This window comes from Bos indicus x Bos taurus, chromosome 20 (genome assembly GCF_003369695.1).
Source record: "Bos indicus x Bos taurus breed Angus x Brahman F1 hybrid chromosome 20, Bos_hybrid_MaternalHap_v2.0, whole genome shotgun sequence".
Classification (NCBI taxonomy): domain Eukaryota; kingdom Metazoa; phylum Chordata; class Mammalia; order Artiodactyla; family Bovidae; genus Bos; species Bos indicus x Bos taurus.
This window is the reverse complement of record NC_040095.1, coordinates 14,649,787-14,659,990: the sequence shown is the minus strand read 5'-3', so window position 1 is coordinate 14,659,990 and position 10,204 is coordinate 14,649,787.

Genomic DNA, 10,204 nt, shown 5'->3' with positions numbered 1-10,204 from the left:
TGAAGAAGCAGAGGAAGCTATAACCCAGGGTCTGCAGAGGGCCTACCAACCAGAAGTGTGAGAAACACTCTCCCCTAAGGCCTTACAGCACTCACTGGAAGAAGAGGTATGGGAGCCTGGCACAGGGTGATACAGAACTCAGGTATCCACCCCCATGAAGGAGCGGCATGAGTCTTAAAAACAGGGTAATTGAGTGACTATCTGCACACTAAATGGTGGGATATGCAGCCTCCTTCACCCAGTTCACTGCCCAGACCACCAGCAGCCAGGACAAGAGCACGCACACATGCACATGTGTCCCCATCTCCCACCCTCACCCTCCACATGAGAAATTCATAGATTCTTTTCTGGGAAAACTGAATGCCCTAAGGAAAAAAAGAGACTTCCACAAATGACATTTAGTGCTTTCCCAACACAAATATGGCAAACCCACACAACTCACAGAACTTCAATTCAGATTTTTAGCAACTTCACATTTCAATATGAACAGAGTCAAAGATTATCAAACATTTAAGAAGTATTTTAATACGAAAGACATGCACACACACACACACACACACACACATACAAACTCCTGGCACTTGGAGAAAAACGGAAGAGATACATAAAATGAGGGACAAAAGAGCTTCAAGGAGAATAAAACATTGTATAAGAAGTATAATCATCTTAGATGATCTGCCTCAGTAGGGAATAATGATAGTAATTATTTATTAATTATAACATAATTATATATAATATTATTATTACAATGTAAAGGCGGACTAAACAAGGTGATAAAACAATATTGGGAGGGAAGGAAGAGGGGAGGAATGTATTTTTTTAAATGTTAAATCATCTATATCAGAAAGTAGATCCATAGGGCTTCCCAGGTGGCACTAGCAGTAAGAACCCTCCTGCCAATGAAGGAGACATAAGAGATGCAGGTCCAATCCCTGGGTCAGGAAGATCCCCTGTAGGAGGGCATGGCAACCTGCTTCAGTATTCTTGCCTGGATAAACCCACAGACAGAGGAGCCTGGTGGACTACCGTCCATAGGGTTGAAAAGAGTTGGACATGACTGAAGTGACTTAGCATGCATGCATGCATGCATAGATAATGTCTGACATGGATAAATTAAAAAATAGCCAATTTTTATTATATATGGTTTAAATAATGGTTTTAAAATATGGGGAAAAATATTAAACAGTATCAAAATTAACAGTTAAGCTGATTGTAAGTGAGTCCTTCCAGGAAGTGGGATTATATGGTCTAGGAGTTCAGGGCAGATAAAAGGGAAACCGGAAAAAGGACTACTGTTTTCCTTCACAAGCCCTTTAGTACTACTTGAGGTTTGAACTGTCCATAGACTTTACTTTGATAGAGAATAAAATACAATTTAAAAGATAAAACCCAAAGACACTATTTTGGTTGGCATTGCTTTTTTTTTTTTTTTTCTGAATTACAGTTTTCAAAGAGAACAAGGACTTTTGATCTGATAGCTACACAAATTGGACAATTCTTCTAATATTTTAAAGTAAACTGGTTACAATCTTACATGATTCCTCAGGAAAGAAAAATCTTAGTAATTCCTTGAGAAAATAAACTTTTAAATTAAAAAATGTAGTCAGGCGATAATTCTACTGCAAGAAGGGAAATCAAAACTTCAAGTGGTTTTGAATCATTTTTTTCAGACATACATCTGTGCCCCTGACTGCCTGGGAGGCGTGAGAGCCAGATACCTGATGAACCTCTCACTCCTAGCTCCTCAGCCTCTTCCACCTTTTTTGCCTTTCATCCCCTGACAGCTACTTCTCCTGCCCCTCTTCCATGCTTCAACTTTTACCAGCACTAACGATACTTGAAAGATTTCTTTTTAGATATACCTCATTGAACACATGAGTGATGAGTGAAATGGTAAAAGTTCTTTTGTGAAAACAAAATAATGATCAGTTCAGTTGCTCAGTCATGTCTGACTCTATGCGACCCCATGAACCACAACACACCGGGCCTCCCTGTCTATCACTCCCGGAAACCACCCAAACCCACGTCCATCGAGTCAGTGATGCCATCCAACCATCTCATCCTCTGTCGTCCCCTTCTCCTCCTGCCCCCAATCTTTCCCAGCATCAGGGTCTTTTCCAATGAGTCAGCACTTCAAATCAGGTGTCCAAAGTATTGGAGTTTCAGCTTTAGCATCAGTCCTTCCAGTGAACACCCAGGACTGATCTCCTTTAGGATGGACTGGTTGGATCTCCTTGCAGTCCAAGGGACTTGTAAGAGTCTTCTCCAATGCCACAGTTCAAAAGCATCAATTCTTCAGTGCTCAGCTTTCTTTATAGTCCAACTCTCACATCCATACATGACCACTGGAAAAACCATAGCCTTGATTAGATGGCCCTTTGTTAACAAAGTAATGTCTCTGCTTTTTAATATGCTGTCTAGGTTGGTCATAACTTTCCTTCCAAGGAGTAAGCATCTTTTAATTTCATGGCTGCAATCACCATCTGCAGTGATTTTGGAGCCCAGAAAAATAAAGTCAGCCACTGTTTCCACTGTTCCCCCATCTATTTGCCATGAAGTGATGGGACCAGATGCCATGATCTTAGTTTTCTGAATGTTGAGCTTTAAGCCAACTTTTTCACTCTCCTCTTTCACTTTCATCAAGAGGCTCTTTAGTTCTTATTCACTTTCTGCCATAAGGGTGGTGTCATCTGCATATCTGAGGTGATTGATATTTCTCCTGGCAATCTTGATTCCAGCTTGTGCTTCTTCCAGTCCAGTGTTTCTCATGATGTACTCTGCATAGAAGTTAAATAGCAGGGTGACAATATACAGCCTTGCGGTACTCCTTTTCCTATTAGGAATCAGTCTGTTGTTCCATGTCCAGTTCTAACTGTTGCTTCCTGACCTGCATACAAGTTTCTCAAGAGGCAGGTCAGGTGGTCTGGTATTCCCATCTCTTTCAGAATTTTCCACAGTTTATTCTGATCCATACAGTCAAAGGCTTTGGCATAGAGAAAGCAGAAATAGATGTTTTTCTGGAACTCTCTTGCTTTTTCGATGATCCAGCGGATGCTGGCAATTTGATCTCTGGTTCCTCTGCCTTTTCTAAAACCAGCTTGAACATCTGGAAGTTCAAGGTTCCCATATTGCTAAAGCCTGGCTTGGAGAATTTTGAGCAGTATCTTACCAGCACGTGAGATGAGTGCAATTGTGTGGTAGTTTTAGCCTTCTTTGGCATTGCCTTTCTTTGGGATAGGAATGAAAACTGACCTTTTCCAGTCCTGTGGCCACTGCTGAGTTTTCCAAATTTATTGGCGTATTGGGTGCAGCACTTTCACAGCATCATCTTTCAGGATTTGAAAGAGCTCAACTGGAATTCCATCACCTCCACTAGCTTTGTTCATAGTGATGCTTCCTAAGGCCCATTTGAATTCACATTCCAGGATATCTGGCTCTAGGTGAGTGATCACAGCATCCTGATTATCTGGATCGTGAAGATTTTTTTTGTACAGTTCTCCTGTATATTCTTGCCACCTCTTCTTAATATCTTCTGCTTTTGTTAGGTCCATACCATTTCTGTCCTTTATCGAGCCCATCTTTGCATGAAATATTCCCTTGGTATCTTTTATTTTCTTGAAGAGATCTCTAGTCTTTCCCATTCTATTGTTTCCCTCTATTTATTTGCACTGATTGCTGAGGAAGGCTTTCTTATCTCTCCTTGCTATTCTTTGGAACTCTGCATTCAAATAGGTATATCTTTCCTTTTCTCCTTTGCTTTCCACTTCTCTTCTTTTCACAGCTATTTGTAAGACTCCTCAGACAGCCATTTTGCTTTTTTGCATTTCTTTTTCTTGGGGATGGTCTTGATCCCTGTCTCCTGTACAATGTCACGAACCTCCATCCATAGTTCATCAGGCATTCTGTCTATCAGATCTAGTCCCTTAAATCTATTTCTCACTTCCACTGTATAGTCATAAAGGATTTTATTTAGGTCATACCTGAATGGTCTATTGGTTTTCTCTTCTTCTTCAATTTCAGTCTGAATTTGGCAATAAGGAGTTCATGACCCAAGCCGCAGTCAGCTCCTGGTCTTGTTTTTGCTGACTGTATAGAGCTTCTCCATCTTTGGCTGCAAATAATGACAGTATTTGAAAAACCCACAAAGACCCAAAGAACTATGTATGTTTTTTACTATGTGTTTTTTACTTGCATGAGAATGTTGATTCAGGTGGGTGTATCAGCCACACCTAATAATAAAAGATTTGGCATCACTGACTTAAAATAAGAAAAACGTGCAAATGTATTTTCCAACAGTCTTTGGTGAATGAATACGTAGTTTAAGGGCTTTAATGCACAGACACATGGACTCTCAATTCTTTAGTCTTCTCAGCATAGTGCCTCCAGACCCAGACTTGATCACTGGAGGTAGAGTGTTATCCATCTGATAAGCTATCAGGTGGGAAAAGAACCTGCAGATCTCTACCCTTGACTTTCCAGAACTGCCTGAGGCATTATGTCACACGATGGTTGATTTGTTGCATCTTTGTTCTTACCTTCCAGAGAATAGAAATGCCGGACAGTTTTAAATGTTGGCATTTAATGACTGCAGTGATTGAGAAACATCTATGACCATTTTTATCCAAGGACTTTTTTTAGGCTTTTTTAATGCCAAGCCACATGCTTTTATTTGACAGAATTAAATTTCCATACTAGAAAGGTTAGACATTTAAAACATGTCCTCTAATATTTAAAAATAACTTTATGTGATATTTTATTTTATTTTTTACTCTCTTTGCCTGTCTTTCTGTCTCTGATAATTCTGGAATATACAGAATCCTTAGACTGTCCTTCTTCCCATCTCCCTCTCTCTCCTAATCCATTTTTGGGTTCAGCATGAAATCTGTCTCCATTGATTCCCCCTTCTCAGAGCTTGTACTGAAAGCATCAGATCAGATCAGTCGCTCAGTCGTGTCTGACTCTTTGCCACCCCATGAATCGCAGCACGCCAGGCCTCCCTGTCCATCACCAACTCCCGGAGTTCACTCAGACTCATGTCCATCGAGTCAGTGATGCCATCCAGCCATCTCATCCTCTGTCATCCCTTTCTCCTCCTGCCCCCAATCCCTCCCAGCATCAGAGTCTTTTCCAGTTTCTCATATTTGCAAGTTAACTTGTATTTGGGTGAGCAACTAGGGCTTTGCTTTCTTCCTTTCAGGCCGCAGGTACCTAGTCACAGAGTAGATAGATACAGAAAAACTATGGCAACTCTGGTATTCAAGGCTGTTTACCTAGGCTGTTGCTAGGCAATGGGAGGGAACGCAGGATGCCTTGTACTTGGGTCTTAGGACTGTACTGGGAATAAAGATCTGCCAGTCATTCTTTTTCCTCAGGGGACGTGCAGGTGCAGGGTAGACCCAACATATGGAGATTCGGCATAGCATCTGGACTTCTCTCTGGGGTTCATGCTTGCAGCTCATCACCATTCCTTGCTCTGATGCCACATTCTGACAAAGGGGCTCTTGTGCCTCAGTAAACATCTCTTCTCCCCAGCACATTCTCCTTTCCCCTCCTGGTTTATTTCAGTTCCGAGGATCGAGCTTCTCATTTTTCCCAGTTGAGGGTCCTGCTTCCCTCTTGAGATCCTGCTTAGAGTCCCCAGTCTTAACACCAACCTGGAGTCAAGTGCTTTGATAATTACACCTCTATCTTCCAGCTACCATCCTTGCCCTGGATTCGCCACCTCTATGTACCCTACATTTTCCCTGATCCATGATGGACAGTGACCACTTCCCAGCCCCTTCTTGGGTCCCATCCCAGTTTTTGCCACTCCTGACTAGACAGGTTGAATACCCAAGGCTTCTTTCCTCCTTCCAACTGCAATCCTTTCCAAATACTCATACATTCCACATACACTCCAAATTCCAGTGTCCATGTATGTGTGTGTGCTCAGTAATGCCTGACTCTTTGCGACCCCATGGACCGTAGCCTGCTAGGCTTCTCTGTCCATGGGATATTTCAAGCAAGAATATCAGAGTGGGTTGCCATTTCCTACTCTGAGGGTCCTCCCAACCCAGGAATTAAACTCACATCTCTTGTATTTCCTGCACTGGAAGACAGATTGTTTACTTCTAGAGCCTCCTGGGGCTCCCAGGTGGGAATCTGCCTGTCAATGCAGGAGACACAAGAAACTGGAGTTCGATCTCTGGGTGGGGAAGATCCTCTGGAGTAGGGAAGGGCAACCCACTCCAGTGTCCATGCCTCTTTGATAAATCCTGAGGTATGATGTTACCATCAATTTATGCCTTGCTTTGATGCCCTTTTTTGAACCTTTGTTCTGAACACGGAGCTGCATGCACACTGTGCTTTGGAATAGGTTAGAGTACATGGACCAGACTTTATATGAAGTATCAGAGAGTTTCTAATGTACAAACGGGTTATGTTCCCCCAGAAAAATCTACTTCTGAGACAATAATTGAGTCTACACGAACAATCATTTCAGAATTGATGTTATAAATTGTAGTTGGGCTCTCATGTCAGCCTATAAAAAACCTACTTGATACAAAATGCACCAGAGGTACGGTACTCAAGCATTACTTCAACCCTGGCAAAAGCTATTTCTGCAAAGAAACGGAATGTAGGTTTTCACTAGCAGTTTCAGGATCAAGCCCCTGAGCTCCAGTAGTAGAAAAGGAAACTTTCCTAGTGCCTAACAAGAGAAGGTAGAATCAGAGAGGCACTGCTGGAATGAATACAAAGAATTAAGGCCAGCTGCAGTAGAAGTGGAGGGGTTAGAAGCAAATTAGTTATTTTTGCAAATATAGCAAACTCAGTTATTACCATAGACCCTGGAAGATGGCAGGCAACCCACGCCAGTATTCTTGCCTGGAGAATTTCATGGACAGAGTTAGCCTGGCAGGCTACAGTCCATGGGGTTGCAAAGAGTCAGACATGACTGAAGCGACTTAGCATGCATACATGGCCACAGAAGCTGAGAAGGGGGAGCCCAGTCAGTGGAGAAGCAGAGGTAGAGAAGTCATTCTTCATTGGGAACCTTCCTGCCTGAGCAGCCAGTGCCATTAGTAGAGAGACTGCCAACTGACAGCACCCAGGATGGGCACCAGGGAGGGGTGGGCCCTATATCAAGTCTGAAACAGGCAAAACCTGGGACAGAAATAAGGCTATGAATAAGAGTGATGAAAGCTATTGGGATTTCTGTCCAGAACCTTCTTTAGAGAAATCCTTCACTAATTGCTACTTCCATCCACAGCCATGTTATTATTGCAAGCTGGGGCCACCAGGGTAATGTAGTGACTCTATCTGAACAGCATATTAAGAGATTAGACAAAGGATGGACCTTTACCTTCCCAGGAATGTAATTTTCAGATTAAGAGATCTGAAGTATTCTCAGTACACATGCTTAGTTGCTTCAGTGATGTCCAACTCTGAGACTCTATGGACTGTTGCCCACCAGGCTCCTCTGTCCATGGGATTCTCCAGGCAAGAATACTGGAGTGGGTTGCCATGCTCTCCTCAAGAGGACCTTCCTGAACCAGGGATCTGACTCGCATCTCTTATGTCTCCTGTGTTGGCAGGTGGGTTCTTTACCACTAGCTCCACCTGGGAAGTCCATTCTCAGTATATCTGAACACAAAATATAAAAATTCAGGGACTGTAGGCATGTTGTGCCACGTGACCATGGAACAAGGAAATCTAGCTGGCAATAGAGAAGAATTAATTCATTGTTCACTCATTCATTCATTCATTGATCAAGGGGGAATGGAAAGGCAGAGAAAGGGATAATAAACTCTCTAGCGTTTCATGAGAGTTTATTATGTGCCAAACAGGAGATCATACAGAGGCTGCAGAGAAAACTGACGATGGTTCAGGAATGGGTGGTGTAGTCAGTAGGGAGAGGAATTTGGTTGTGATGATTAATTTGGTACAACCTGGAGTGAGAGACAAAGGATGTGCCTTGCCTGTTTGGGGGTATCCAGCCAGCACTCCCAGTCCTACCATTAAAGAAAGCTTTCCTTTGCTTGAGGAGTGCAGCAGACGTAAAATAATCTCCATGGATAACTTCTGAGGATTAGTAACATGTTTTCTACATACATATGAGAAAAAGTAACCATCTGGTTTGAATAGCCACTGCGTTCTGAAGGAAAACGGAAGGTGGTGCTGAGGAGAAGCAGCATCCTGAAGCAGAATCCCCAACTTTCTGTAGGTGAGTTGAGCACCTTGCATAACATTATGCACAACTAGATGCTCAGTTAACACCCCATGGTTTAATCAATGAATTCTGGCTTACAAAAATGTGATTTTATTTTTTGTCATCTTCAAAGTAACACTATCACCCACATTATAGCACAAGAACATAGTATACTGAGAAGACTGCAGGACAATGATATAATCAATCAGCGATGGGCATTGCCAGAGCCCACAGAATGAAGCTAAATTGTAATTACTAAACTGGGCAACTCAAGTGGAATATAATATTTCTAAGCTTGTGTGATTTAAGAGTACTAAAAATACCATCTTTTTCGTTTTCTAAATTGATAGTACTCACAAGAATTGCTGCTTAAATACAATTGCCCAGTAATCTTGACTAATGTGGCAAGATAACCCAAGAGAAAAATTAGCCGTGTTTCACGTTCCTATAGTCTCAAGACAAAATAATGAGATATATGACTCCAAATCCCTGTTTCCATCCTGACGCATCTTCTAATGATACACACACACACACACACACACACACACACACACAAAGGAAAGTTGAGCTTTCTCTGTCCCAAGACTGTGCTATGATTTTTTTTTTTTTTTCAAAAACCTAAGCAAAGAGCAGAATTATTCAGGGAGGGGGAGGTATTAAGGATTAAGAGGAAGGGGACTGGCCTGACTGGAATTGGAGGAAGGGGATGGCAGTTTCCAAGGTCCCCACAGCATGGCAGAAAAGTGACTTTTGTTGATGAGCAGAGCACGAATGTAAAGAAGCCACAGAAACAGTCCTGGTGACTCTGTTGGGCAGACTCGTTTCCTTTAAACAGACCCTACTGACAAGAGCAGTGGCATCTGCAATGGACTGAACAGCAGAGCAGGAGCACAGATAGCACATTTCATACCAGGAGCAGATAATTTATTTGATATCTCTACCTCCGTAAGCCAAAACTTTTAAAGAATTCATCACATAAAAATAACTATTTTCTTGACTTATTCCTTAGTTTTAAAAGTTAACAGTTTAAAATATAAAATTTCAGTTTAAGTGTTATTGTGCAAAGGCAGTAGGATCATTCATGTAAGAACGAAAAGGCACTAACCCAAACAATAATATTATGCATCACAGACTGCGCTGTGTTGGGCTGCCCCCGACTCCTACTCCTGGAGGCCTAGAAGGCCTGTGCTTGCCTGGCTTCAAGACTGAAGAAAGGGCTTGGAGTCAGCCACAGAGACATCAGTGCTGTAATGGATGGGGGAGCTTACATTTCTGAAGCAAGGGCCTGGAGTTGCTTCAGGCAGGGTGTGCAGGCAGATGGTGGTGGATGGCAGGGGTGGGGGGGCTGCACATGGCATGGTGGTGCTCTCCCGGCCAGCGGAGGGTTGCAGGGGGTGGGGCGGGGAGATTGCCAGTAACAGGGGGGATTAATATCAGTTACTAGGGAAACCAGAGGAGGGGCACAGCCTCACTGCCCCTTTGATGAGAACAATCACCAGCTGGGGCCTGGGACGGGTACGTGGGAAGGTCAGTCTTGTGAGCAGGATGTAGGTGAAGCAGGTACTGGTAGAACAAGGGAGGGACAGAGAGCGAGAGAATAGCCATCTCGAGTGGCCTGACCATACACTCTCTGATTCACTGCTGTAAAATTTAAACACAGAAATTCCAAGTTGTTAAATTGAATGGGAGAACTGAAGTATCTGAAGTTTTATTTCTTCATCTGCATAATCAGTTTGTTATCTTTGCTTCTCTTGAATTGAATCTACTGTTTAAATGCAGGAATACGTAGCACCACAGGGATTCATTCAAGTGTTTCCTAACATTTAGGACTTAATTACTAAGCAAACATGTATGACTGCTGGGCCTATGGCAGAAATGGGGGTGGCGGGCAGGGAAGAACTGAATAAAGTTTCTTCTAATTGAAGTTCATGCACACAGAATAACATATTTATTAAAAAATAAGAGCTAATTTGGAGTTTGATATATATTCTAAAAACTCAACAACATTCACAGCAG